General features: G+C 33.9%; 1 long non-coding RNA gene across 1 annotated transcript; it reads right to left on the bottom strand.

The window, feature by feature from the left end:
• Window positions 1–676: 676 nt before the first annotated feature.
• On the bottom strand, window positions 677–7,115 carry LOC143236280 (uncharacterized). Its single transcript, XR_013019518.1, has 3 exons — window positions 6,851–7,115; window positions 4,541–4,905; window positions 677–851 (listed from the first exon to the last, which is right to left on the bottom strand). It is a non-coding gene; the product is annotated as an uncharacterized LOC143236280 (long non-coding RNA).
• Window positions 7,116–14,431: the final 7,316 nt, after the last annotated feature.

Genomic DNA, 14,431 nt, shown 5'->3' with positions numbered 1-14,431 from the left:
AGCTTTGCTGTCAAACTTAAAACTTTACTCGTGCAATAATTAGTTGGTACCACAGAATCCAACATTAAATCTTCAAATTTGAATCTCAATGAAGCAAAAGAAATCAAAATTGACACATACTCTAGATATTCAACATATAAGGATATAAAAACTAAAATCCAACCTAAAAATCAATGAGATTAACGACTTTAAACAATTTATCTCAAACAATAATATATATGTAAATATAAAACGAGAGCGGACAAAAGCAATTGTACTGTAGTTGTAGATAAAACCCATTACAAAACAACCGTCTACAAATTATGGATCTTACACTTTACTCAAAGGTAATTCTACCAACAAAGTTCTTTCGAATAATATTAAAAACTGGTAATAATGAAAAATGTTTTCTTGTCCCCATGTTTTTATGCCCTTCCTAATATCGACAAAGATAACATTCCTTTCACATCTATAATCTTTGGACTAACAAGTTAGCCATGTTTTGTATCGGTGATAGTATGCTGGACACTAAACGCTCTACTCGAAACTAACTTTTATTCCCTTATAAGTTCTCAAAACTTTGTAGATATAATAATAAGTTTTAATTAAACCAAGAAATCTTAATATCTTTCGACATAAAAATATTTCTTTATTTCAATCACTATTGAATAGATCTTACACTATTTTAAGAGGAAAACTAGAACAAAACAATCGTGTAACAGATCACCTTTTCAACTGTAACAGACTACTACATAAACAACACTTATTTTACCGACAAAGCCCAAATTAATAAACTAAATAATGGAATTGCAACGGGATTCTCCCTTTCTTCTCCTCTTAGTGACCTCTGCATGTCTTTTATAGAAGAATAACTGTTTGAGAATAAATTAACACATATCAAGAAAACTGAAGTCTAGTTAACATACATTGACGATATTGTATGTGGCGACATAAGAAAAATAATTTATTTAATTTCATAGAATTATTAAACACTTTGTCATAATGTCATAAATTTACTCATGAAGTATATTCTAACAACTGTCATACTTTTTAAGATGCTAATGTAAGAGAAGAAAATGATAAAGTGATCACTTCTATAATACACGAAACCCTATGCTGTCACCATGCCATCACACACAAGATCTAATCACCACATGTCACGAAAAACGTCCTCCCACTTCACCTATGTAAACTGTGCTATACAGTTTTGTAACTTAAAAAAATACATAAATTGAATTGATCTACTTAAAACAAAGGAGCGCAATCTAAAGATTTCAACCCCAGTGTCACAAATACAACTTTTATTAAACTTCAGAATCATAAAAAACATTACGTTAACTCCAGTCTTTCCTACTAACAGCAAAAAGAATTAAAATGATTTCGTTCCATCTTATAAAAAAAAAAAAAAAAGTTAATGAGAGTCCTTCAGGGTGGCGAGGGATCTATAGATTCTATGCCAAGATTTTTATGTGGGGGAAACGGGAGAAACCCGAGAAAACCCACTTTCATTCCCTGGGCTCTAATTATTCCAGGGAGTGCCTGAGCTGTGTGCTTGAAGTGGAGATTGTGGTTAGAGCTCCTTTAAACCATCTATTAAAATAAAATTCGTGGCAGGTATTTCGATTTAACACTTTACATCTCAAGAAGAGATGCAAAGCAATCGAGGGCGCTCAGAAGAGACCTTCTTTAGAAGTGTGTTATTATCTGTGTTGTCATTTGGAATACAGATATGAGTGTTCTAACTCGAATATTTCAAATACCTTGTTCCTACATAATTAAGCTGAAATAGATTATTCAACCTAAGTGTGTTATCTACGCTATCGCTACCTTGTATATTAGTACACTTCCTTATCAGCACCGATTAAATACATCAGACCACAATAAGTGGTGTAACTAATTTACCGTTATACATTTGTTTTAGTGCCTACGCTTGTTTTTGTATAGTTTTTGTTGTTTTTTATGTGACATATATTCTCGACTGCGTATTGCGCAAGTCCCGCCTTTTCTCAAAATTTGTAAAAGATTTTTGAACGCGAGAATCAACAATATTTGTTTCAGGAAAACGCACTAGAACATTGTTAAAACAACGAGAAACGTGCGTGATTTTTGTATGAAAACGAACACACCCGAGAGACATAACACTATTATTATCGGTTAGCTACAACAATCGTGCTATAGGACTTAGAAGCTATAATTGTGATCAATACCTATTAATAAAAACTACAAATTTGGTCCAGGTACGTTATAGATTTCCACATTACAAACCTTTCAACTTCATTGAATTACTTCGGACGTTAGAATTTCTACGAAGACATTAAATATCATCACCGGTGAAAGTCAGTCATATGAGATCAATCAAGCTAACTAGCTCAAGTGAAGTGTGACAATATGAACTCAGAATTAATTTGCTCTTCGATAAAAGATTCTGTTCTTGTTTGTAAGTTTGTAAAACTCTTGTATATAAACCATCATTTGTAATAACCATTAGTACTAACCATTTTTAACACATTATATTGTTTTTGTTTGTTTGTATATTAAATTATATTTTTGTTAAAAAAGAAAACTGTGTGTATCAATCTTGTTGGAAAATATCATAAAGCTGATACGCATTAACATTTAATTAACTTCTAATTTTAACTTTCCGGTTATTTGAAACAGTAATACGAAACGTCCGTAACATAATAAATCGGAGACTCGTCTGAAATATATTATAATACGTAACAATTAACATTAATTGCTCCAACTGGCTACCAACGTGGACAATCGAGCCACAGTATTGTTTTAAAACAAACCAGCCCATTCGTGTTGTCCGGTTTTATAGGAATTTCAAAAACATCAAAATTGTTAGCCACTCAATTCACTGTATGCTTCATTCTTCACGGGGAAGATAAAAATAATTAAACATAAGGACAAGCACTTTCTTTGAGACCCCACCACTGCAGCTGCTCTTAAAATGGTCGGCCCGACATGGCCAAGTGTGTTGAGACGTTCGACTCGTAATCCGAGGGTCGCAGGTTCGAATCCCATTCGCACCAAACATGCTCGCCCTTTCAGCCGTGGGGGCGTTATAATGTTACGGTCAATCCCACTATTCGTTGGTAAAAGAGTAGCCCAAGAGTTGGCGGTGGGTGGTGATGACTAGCTGCCTTCCCTCTGGCCTTACACTGTTAAATTAGGGACGGATAGCGCAGATAATCCTCGTGTAGCTTTGCGCGAACTTCAAAAACAAAACAAACAAACAATCTTAAAATGGTGGCAGTCTTCGCGAGGAGAACCACTCGGTCATTCGGAAATAAAATCTTGCAGCTGCTTGTCTCTACAGCATTTGTAAAGTGTTCTCGCTCCTTGATACATCTGAATTGCATATCAGCCTCAGTAAAAAGTGGTCGCGGGTGGAGCAGTCTTGAATAAATTGATCAGAAAAGTACAAGTTCAAGAAAACTTTGGAAATTCCATCCTGTTGTTATAAGTCCCTACCCATATAAGAAAATTTACATTTTGGCATAGAATTTCGACGAGAAAAGTAAGTTCGATAGGTGGACAGACCTTGGTCTGCCGTATATTCACGTACATATATATAACAAAGCAAATCATAACTTGAAATTATATCATTTTTCTCGAAAACATTAAGACATGTCACTTGACTAAATATTCTGTAGCATTAGTACCCAGTGGATTTAATTAGGGTGTGAATCATACCATCTCGTTGTCATGTTTGTTGGATCATTAGATTTTAATGTTTCACAGGATATTCTGATGTAATATTTGTCCGTACATTAAGCATTGCATCAATACAAATATACCTAATGATATTTTACTCTTCCTTGTAAGTAAATTCAATGTATATTATCTGAAGGAATTTTTTTAGTTTACTATAGAAAAAGCATTGCATTTATATTTGGAATTGCTTTTCACATACAACGATCTTGCTCATATAATTGAACTTCACTCGTTATCTCATCACTAACTAAAGAATAACAGCAAAAAAGTAACAGAAACTATAAAGAATTTAAAATGTCCCTTTCTAACTGCACCTAACGCGGGGAACTTGTCTGTTTGTCCGTTCACACTACACTTCTACTATCTATCTAAAAACACCTGAAAGTAAATAACCCGATAAATTACGCTTTGTAGCACGAACGATTGAAATATATTCGTGTTTCTGATGTCTAAGTAAAGGGTTTCCTGTGCTCAAAACTGATATAACCGACATATACGTCTAACAATAGCAACGTGTTTATTTATTGTTTATACAGACAATAAAAAGTCAAATGAATTGTATTTCTTAAGAATATTTTTAATTTGTTTAAGCAAAAGCCACTTGGAGTTGGAATTAATTTGGTTTACTTCTTTTGTATTGTAAAATTAAAGAACATTATAAAATTAACGATAGTCTTGCCCCTCTTTTCTTTGAATTTTTCCTAGAGATATTATATGATAAAATGCAGGTTTTTAACTCTCCTTTACCAACAAAATCAAATAATATGCATCCTAGAAATCATTCTATTTTTTATTATCCAAATACAATATGCAAAGTATAATACCTTTATCAAAAACTAACCTGTATTTTGAGTATATCCATTTCAAACGTCATCATGAATAACGTTTTCACCCATTTTTAGTGGGTCGGGTGTGGTTTAGTGATTTGTTTGTCTGCTAACTTTGAATCTGTGCAACTGTTATTCCTGTCCCATTGTCCACAAAACATTCAGCACTATAGGGCCATGAAATGGGTTATAAAAATGACGGTTAAAGCCCACTGATTGATTAGAGTAGTCCAAGAGGTGACTGCGGGTACTATTGACTATCTACCTGTCATTTAGTCTACAGGAAGTTTTAAACAGGGTCACCATCTAGGAGCCTTCCCACCTCCGCTTTATCGGGTCTTGATGATTTATTCTCCAACTATATCTGTCCAATGTAGTGCTAAAACAAAATATGCGAAAAACATATTACTCTTTGGGCCAGAAAAAGATCTCCCTATTAACTTCAAAAATACACACACACACACACACAAATGTGGCCTTATTAGTTGGTAACTGCAACTTAGAATACCTAAACCGAAAAACCCACCTGCTGGAGTGTGTTACTAACAGAAGTGACAGTTTTTGCCGTTTTCCGCTTTCTGTAGCTTAGAAACTGGTAATTTAAACTATCAAAAATTGTTAGCGTATGTGATCTACTGGATCTTTACTTCAAGGTAGTCCATTAAAAAATACAAAAGATATAAAATATCTAATTTTGATTGAGTTCCTCCCCTTTTTTTGTACTTCATGCCAAAAGTACGAAAACATTAGTTGGTAGAAAACATATTCAACATGCATGGATGTTTTTTCAAGTTTAGTACGTTGATATATCTTTACAACCTACATTCGGTGTCCACTTTCATCTAAATAAAATATTATTCAACAAAAACGCCCAAGTTTGACCAAAATCTTTGTGCACCTGTACGAAAAAAAAAAAAAAAAATCACGGAAGCTATCGATCTGAAATTTTTACTACAATTTCACCTATGAGTAAAGGTGGACTGTTTTTAGTTTTTATTATTTCAATTATAAACGGTTAATTATGAGTATCAAAAATATAGGTTGAAAACACGTACAGATATATAAATATCGTTTAGGCCAAGCAAACTAGATGAGCAGTTTCCAGCTCAAGGTTTCAAAAGACTCATGCGGGTGGATGGTTATTATTGATTACGCTATGTAATAAAATACTCTTTCTTGTTCCTGGACAGAAAGCGTTATTTCCTAATTGCTTGTGCCTCAAGTAAATGGAAAAGACCTATTTTTCTGTTCAAACTTTGCTTTTGTGACCTGGGAGCGGATAACGAAAACATGATGAGAGACTATATTTGAGTGCTGATACGTGAAAGTTATTTACGTTACAGTTGCAAATCTCGAAACACTACTCACTTCTAAACATTTTTGTATACCTTTAGTATAAATACATGTAAATCTTGATTCATAAGTTATTTTATTCAGACCTTATGTAAATGAAAATGTGCAAATTTGCCCGTTTTTCATAGAAAATAGGTTAATTTCTAAATTTCATTATCCAGGTCACAAAAGCAAAGTTTGAAGGGAATAATGACCATTTTCTGTACTTTTACAACATAAGCAATTAAGAAATAACACATACTATCCAGGAACAAAATTTGTGTTACATAGTGTTATTTATTACCAACGTTTAAGCGTAAATTAGCTCAATTTGTGAAATTATCCTAATTAGAGGCGTTTAGCGTCACGTGATATTAGCTTAAACTGTTCGCATAAGTACTGGCGCTTGATACGGTTACATCGAGTGCATGAGGGTGACGACAAGCAACTATTAGTCTAGTTTCCGTTACTATAAAGGAAGGTATTAACTATGTTTTAGAAAAGAAAAGCAACAACATATTTCTTAAAGAATATGCTTGGTTCTTAAATAATTGTTCTGAATAAGGTTGCGATTCTAAAGCTCCTGTTGATATTTTGTTTTACCCACCATCATAGCCCAAGTTGAATGAATATTTAGTTGAATGAATAATTTCTTATCAGTGCTATAATTGTAGCTATCAGTTGAGCTGCTAACTTTGATTTTATTTCTTTACGTCACACACCCCATCATTTTTCGGCTGCACTTCTTTTCCTAGACCTAAAATGTTTTTTTGGTTTGATAGTTCTTGCGCGAATTTCCAAAAGAAAAAATATCTTCTGTGTACAAATCGGCTTCGCAGCTTATGGTATAAACAGACTTGTCGGACAATATGAACAAATTGCTGTGAAATTTTATTACCTAAAGGTTTTCTATTAAATATGGGCGATTACTCCTACGTTTTACTATGTGAGAACAGAATACTGGGTTTCATAAATGTATAACTTTGACTTACCAAACACAGCGAACATTAAGCTGTTTTGACAGAAAATTTCTGATTCACATCTCTGCTAGATGTACGTCTTATCATTATAAGACTAGGCGTAGCACAATTTTATCTCTTGGACAAATAATGACTTTTTATCAACTATTTCGATCTCATGATAAAATTAACCGTCAAATATTAAATTGTCGTAAAGACAAGTTGGACAACACCTTGTTCCTTGAAACCTTCTGCTAAATATCGACGACTTCTCCCACCTCGCAACTTGTGACACAGCTGATTTGAAAAGAAATATATCGAACTCCTACATTCCTTGGTATAAGCAACCTTCTTTAAATTTAAGGAAAATCTTAACATTTTACTCTGCTTTTAATGTCCCCTCCAAAAAATGTATTTATCCTTGGGGTAAATGAAATTCGCATAAACAATTAACACCTCTGAGCGTGGTCAAAGTTATTTATTAAATCACTCAATAACTTCAAGGTCATTAGGTTTTAGAACTGAAATCTTCGCTATAGATATTTGACATAAACCAATAAATTTTAAAGTGAGTTGCACCTCACGCACATAATAGCATTAATAGAATAAACTGTGCCCTTGAGAATTAAATTTTTTAAAGTAAAATTACCAAAATTTGTTTGAAATTCAAATTTAATTGAAAGAATTATCAATTTCATTTACACTCAGAATAAAGAATTTAAAACTGGCATTTAGTATGCTTGCTCAAAAAGAACGTAGTAATCAATTCTTTCTTTGAACTTTATCTTTACGTACAAGAGAACGATATATAAAAGTACTTCATGGAAGCAACAGCCTTAAGTAATAACTACACAAATGTTGAATCAACATTTTATAGAAACACAGGAAGCACTATTACTTATGGTAACAACAGAGGTCAGGCAGGTTGCAATATTATAGCTAATAAAGATAATGTACTTGTTTGTTGTGAAGCATACTGTGTTTTTTTTCACCGCGAGTATCAAGTACTCAATTTGTAGCCTTACAAGTCCCAAGGCACTTAACACTGAACCACCGGCTGCAACATGCTTATTTTTTGTTTTGTTTTTAATTTCGCGCAAAGTTATCTGCGCTAGCCGTCCTTAATTTAGAGAGAAGGCAACTAGTCACCACCACCCACCGCCAACTCTTGAGCTACACTTTTAGCAAGGAATAGTGGAATTGATCGTATCGTTATAACGCCCCCACACCTAAAAGGGCGACCATATTTAGTGAGACGGGAGACAATAAGCTGGTAAAAGCTATTAATAATGATAAGAACACGTTGAAACAGACACTTGTTTTCTTTACGAACTTCGACTTCATTGCCTTGACAATAGCTACAAAATTGTATTTTAATTACTGCAAAGATTATATCATGATATTTACTAATAATATATATCAAAAACTATAGGTCACATTTCCAGCTGTTTGATATAATCGTTCAGATTTAAATTAAAATTTGAGTGAAATAGGGATTGGGAATAATTACTAGAAATGACGTCATAAAGTCTGAACGGTCCGGCATGGCCTGGTGGGTTAAGACGTTCGATTCGTAATCCGAGGGTCGCAGGTTCAAATCCCCGTCACATCAAGCATGCTCGCCTTTTCAGCCATGGGGGCGTTATAATGTGACGGTCAATCCCAATATTCGTTGGTAAAAGAGTAGCCCAAACGTTGTTGGTGGCTAGTGATGACTAGCTGCCTTCCCTCTAGTCTTACACTGCAAAATTAGGGATGGCCAGCACAGATAGTCCTCGTGTAGCTTTGCGCGAAATTCAAAAACAAACAAACAAGAGTCTGATTTCCGTGGAAACACAACACTGAAATACTACGATGGACAAAACTCAAGAATAGCATGAAAACATCGTAAACAGTCCAAACTTAAAAACAAATATCTTTATAAACTAGTGATTGACTTTGTATGTAATCACTTCATACTTTGTTGTTTTAGCACAAAGTTATAAATGGGTTATCTTTATTCTGTCCACTGTGGAGTATCTAACATCGCATTTTAACATTGTAAATCAGTAATGTTAACTCTAACTCAGCGAGTACTCATTTTATGCAAATAAATGGTGAATAAGTATTCCCTGTACTGACAAATTTTATTCTTTCATTAAAGCAAAAATATTTCATATAAACGTATGTTCGACTTTTGAAGATACAGTAGAATGCAAAAATTATATTGTTAATAAAGTATCGCTTTTTCTGAAGTTAAAAGGCATTTCTTTCTTATAAAGCATGTTTCATTAATAACGTACTTCAGTTAACATTTTGCAAATTACAAAAAAAAAAATAAATAATGTACATACATAGATATAATGCCATAGCAAGGCAAGCTTTAAAATGTCACTGCTGGTATTGTTATTCCATATAACATTTCTATGGTAATATTGATTAATAGAAAACCACGAAACATTTTAATTATAAATCGCCCATAAATTTGAAACGCGTATTACATTTCGCAGGCCTGGCATGGCCTAGTGCGTTAAGGCGTGCGCTTCGTAATCTGAGGGTCGCGGGTTCGCGCCCGAATCGCGCCAAACATGCTCGCCCTCCCAGCCGTGGGGGCGTTATTATGTGACGATCAATCCCACTTTTCGTTGGTAAAGAGTAGCCCAAGAGTTGGCGGTGGGTGGTTATGACTAGCTGCCTTCCCTCTAGTCTTACACTGCTAAATTAGGGACGGCTAGCACAGATAGCCCTCGAGTAGCTTTGTGCGAAATTCCAAAACAAACAAACATTTCGCATGAAACACTGACATGAATTGAACGTACATGGACTATGGAGATTTTCGCTCCTGTAATTCAGTATAATCTTGTGACACATTCATATCCGACAGGCAAACTATAATTCCCATAAGTAACTAGAACATCGAAAGAAAATGTTCTACATGTAATAAAACAAACTCACATCTGTGAAATAGTCAGGTCACAGTTCTTTTTTTTCTTGTGTTTTGATATAAAAGTCTCGCAAGGAGTTAGAATGATACTTCACAATGGCCGAGCGGGTTAAGGCATGCGCTCGTAATCTGAGGGGCGCGGGTTCGCATCCGAGTCGCGCTAAACATGCTCGCCCTCCCAGCCGTGGGGGGCGTTATTATGTGATGGTCAATCCTACTATTCGTTGGTACAAGAGTTGGTGGTGATGACTAGCTGCCTTTCCTCTAGTTTTACACAGCTAAAGGATGGCTAGCGCAGATAGCTCTCGTGTAGCTGTGGGCGAAATAAAAAAAAACACTTGTTCCTGAGCAGAAAGTGTTATTTCCCGATTGCTTATGCCTAAAGTAAAAGAAAAAAACCTATTTTTCTCTTCAAACTTTGCTTTTGTGGGCAATGAAATTTTCAAATTTACCCATTTTCCAGAACATTCCAGGTAGATTCAGTGCTAAGTAGCTGATAGAGAATTTTCTCGAACTTACAAAAATTTTAAAGAACTTTCTAGAATGTTGTAGAACTTATGATAATTTTCAACAACCTTTTAACATTTTCTAGAACTTTCCATAGTAATATATATACAGGGACTCATCACTCACCACTCCAGTTTAGTTCTAGCTGCCTAAGTGAACACATACATCAATCTGATTTTATCAAAGATGGCATCAAGAAGCTGCAAGCATTCTCCAGACGCATTCTACTATGTATGTGGCCAATTTATCAAGACAAGAGCGAAAAAGTACTCTGTGACAGCATCTGCTGAAATGTGTGAAGCCTACAAGGCATATTTCCGCATGCCTGTCGTGGATCAAGACAAACCCTGGGCACCTCATTTTATCTGCGAGCACTGCAAAAATACTCTAGAAGGTAAGACGGACAATTTTTGCTTGCTTGAATAGTAAGATTTTATATTATACAAATTTTAGACCTTTAAAATTTAAATATCTTTTTTTTTAATTTCCAATAGTATAGAAAGAATATCATATATAAAATATTTTGCATGAATCTCTTACACATTAGTTGTGGATGAAATAAATTTATTCTTCATAATAACAATTTTATTTTGCTATTTTACTGGATGGTACAGAGGGGAAAAGAGAGCCATGAAGTTCCAAGAATTTGACGTGAACCCACTGACCACTCAATAAATTGCTACTTCTGCATAGTGGGCCCTTCCAAACGTCAGGCTGGCAAAAATGCATCTGCTATCATGTATCCGGACCTTCCATCATCCATGGCCCCAGTGCTACACTGCCTTGAGCTCCCTGCACCCACTCCACCAGAGAAAACGTAGCCATCCTCAGTATAGAGCAGCAAATCAGAAGAGGAGGTAGACGTTGAAAATCCAGATTACAATTTCATAGGTGCAGCTATGAGAGAAACCCATACTACCCCAACCAAAGATACCTCGATGACTTGGTCAGAGATCTTTGTCTAACAAAGTCGAATGCTCAGCTTTTGACACCTAGGCTCAAGGAGTGGGATTGGTTAGATGAAAGTGTGCAAGCCGTAAGTCAGAAGAAGTGTCAGTTTTGTCGCAGTGATTCGGGGCTTCTTGGGCAATCACAAGGCCGAAAATTATGTGGAACTGGTTGAGGCTTTGGTGAAGAACTACGGCAAAATGGGCTGCAGAATGTCCTTGAAAGTCCATATCCTTGACGCTCATATTGATAAATTCAAGGAGAACATGGGAGCATACTCAGAGGAGCAAGGTGAGCACTTCCACCAAGATATACTGGACTTTGAACGCCGCTACCAAGGAGCGTATAACGAAAACATGATGGAAGACTATATTTGGGGGCTGATATGTGAAAGTGATTTACATTACAGTCGCAAATCTCGAAAAACTACTCACTTCTAAATATTTTTGTCAGATTTTGTATAACTTTAGTATAAATACATGCAAATCTTGATTCATATGATGTTTTATTCAGACCTTGTTTTAATGAAAATGTGCAAATTTGGCCATTTTTACATGGAAAATATGTTATTTTCTAAATTTTTTATCCAGGTCACAAAAGCAAAGTTGGAAGGGAATAATGACCATTTTCTGTACTTTTACAACATAAGAAATTAAGAAATAACACATACTATGCAGAAACAAATTTTGTGTTACATAGTGTGATCAAAGCATATACTTTATACAATATTTTACATCATCAAAAACGTTTATCATAGAATAATACTTCTACTAATTTGTGACAAAATAGCTCACATATGTTTTACAAAAACGGATTTTCACATATCCTTAATAACTATTATTACCGTATGATCTGAACAAAGATACTGTGAGAGCACTTTTATAAGTCATCAACATCTATATTTAATTCATTATCTGTAATAAACTAATAAATGACTGATTTACTATATTTGTCCAATTTCTCAATAACCAGGATCACTGGTAAACATACACAAAACTTGTGAATACATTTTTAAACTGTTCAAAGCTTCTTTCAGATGATGTTTTGTAGAACATTTAATGTTTCACAAATCATATATAATAAATAATCACTCTACAGCTAAATATCATAAATGTACGACTTACCTCTTACTAATACTTAAAATACCAAAACTTTCAGACTGTCTATCATGAAACACACATACAAATTACTACATTTCGTTTCTACTATAAATTTATAAAACTAGCAAATCCGTATCAGAAGTCCAACTACAATACGCATATAGACAATTATTGTGACAACACAGGATCAAACGTAAAGCTTTCTTCCATAACACCTTGGGGATATTGACGTCACCAATACACAGTTTATTAAGGATGATTCATCCAGAGATCATTTCTGAGTTGACCAAAACTGTCTGGTTTGCAAAGTACTGTGTTGGAAGGTAGAAGTAGAACAGAGTTCGAAGAAATGTAAGTAAAGTATGACAGTCCGAATTATTTTATATTGAAGGCAACAGATCATCTTGGTTCAAAAAATATACAAAATTAAAAAAAAAAACATTAGATAAGAAAGACAAAGTCTGTTTTGCAATAATTAGCTTGCTTGTCTGAGGACCAGTTCATTAAAGTTATTATGACAGTTCAATGTTTGCAACAAAAACATTGGTTATCATAATAATATTATAACAATCAGTACTTACGTTTACAGATCTCTTAATATATGCAATTAGATCATAGTTACAATACACAATATATTTAATAATGAAGTCTACATATGCACATTACACTATAATTACTGAAAGTTAAAAGTTCTTTAAATAACGTTCAAATGACTAATTTATTACACAGCATAGATTATTATATACTATGTCTGAAAAACTTTCAGAGTCTTTTAGTCCACTTAGAATAAAATGATAGTTCTGTTTAAATGGTGTGAAATGCCAACCTAACTACTCCCACAGTTTCTAGCTGGTGGAAAAAGATAAAATATATTTTTCTGGATAAGAGCTAGAAGTACTGAGTAATATTTGACTTTATTCAAGCAAATGTTATTTGTTAGTTAAGGGCAAAGCTGCATAATGGGCTATCTGTGCTCTGTCCTTCACGGGTATCGAAACGAGTTTTCTAGCTTTATAAATTCGTGGAACTACAATTGTGCTATTGTGGGGACTTATTCAACTAAAACAACTCCTTAATTTCATATTCCACAATCTTATTTACCAACATCAGATATTAGTTTCATTTGTCATATAATGGTATGTAATACTACACTCGTAGCCACCAGTATCGTGCCAATCCTAGAAACAGGCAAGTATTAGCTGTAAAGTGGTTGATACAGTGTGCAACATCTCTGCAGCAAAAACTAAGGCAGAACAGACCTGATATCATCCATCTTTCAAAATGCTGTACAAATACAATACTACTAACGTATTACCTGAAAATGTCCAAATAAAGGGACTCCCGCTGGTACAGTGATAAGTCTATTGGCTTACAACGCTAAAATCAGCGAATCGATTCCCCTCGGTCGACTTAGCAGATAGCCCGATGTGACTTTGTTCTAAGAAAACACACACACCAAATAAAAGTAAATTAATATTTTAAGTATAGAAAGGTAAAACAACGGCAGTTTCAAAATACCACACTCTTATTTATCTTAGGATCTTATTAAGACTGAATAAAACTTTAAAAATTGAATGTAAATAGTATATTAGGGAATTATTTACATACAAAATAAATATTAAATTCTAATATAAGTAATCTGGCAGAGTAATGAGTAATCAATCTATATATATAGTAATTAAAAACTCAGGTTAAACTAAAAACAAAATGTAGAATCAAAATAAGAAAAATAACTATAGATAAAACAACGAGCAACCAGATATGTTTGAAACTAAATAATTTAAATACAGTAAACAAACACTAGCCAAAATATTAAAAAAACATAAACTAACAAATTAACATCGTAATAAAGGTATTGCATAAACAAACAATACAAAACTTGGGAACAAAACAAAAAAAATTAGATGAAGCGAGGATAATTAATCCGCCACGTGCAATGACAATAAAATTAAAAAACAAAATTGTGCGTAACTGCAAATAAAAAAGCAGTTATCAAGATATGATTAAAATAAGATGTACCTAAGTATACAAATAATAATTTATGAATGATAAAATAAAATAAATAAATAGTGAATTACAGGATGGCAGTTGATAAATAGTGATGAATAAACTAAGTCAAAATGTAACTTAAACTAA

Source organism: Tachypleus tridentatus, chromosome 13 (assembly GCF_004210375.1).
Source record: "Tachypleus tridentatus isolate NWPU-2018 chromosome 13, ASM421037v1, whole genome shotgun sequence".
NCBI lineage: Eukaryota > Metazoa > Arthropoda > Merostomata > Xiphosura > Limulidae > Tachypleus > Tachypleus tridentatus.
This window is presented reverse-complemented; position numbering and strand designations above follow the sequence as displayed.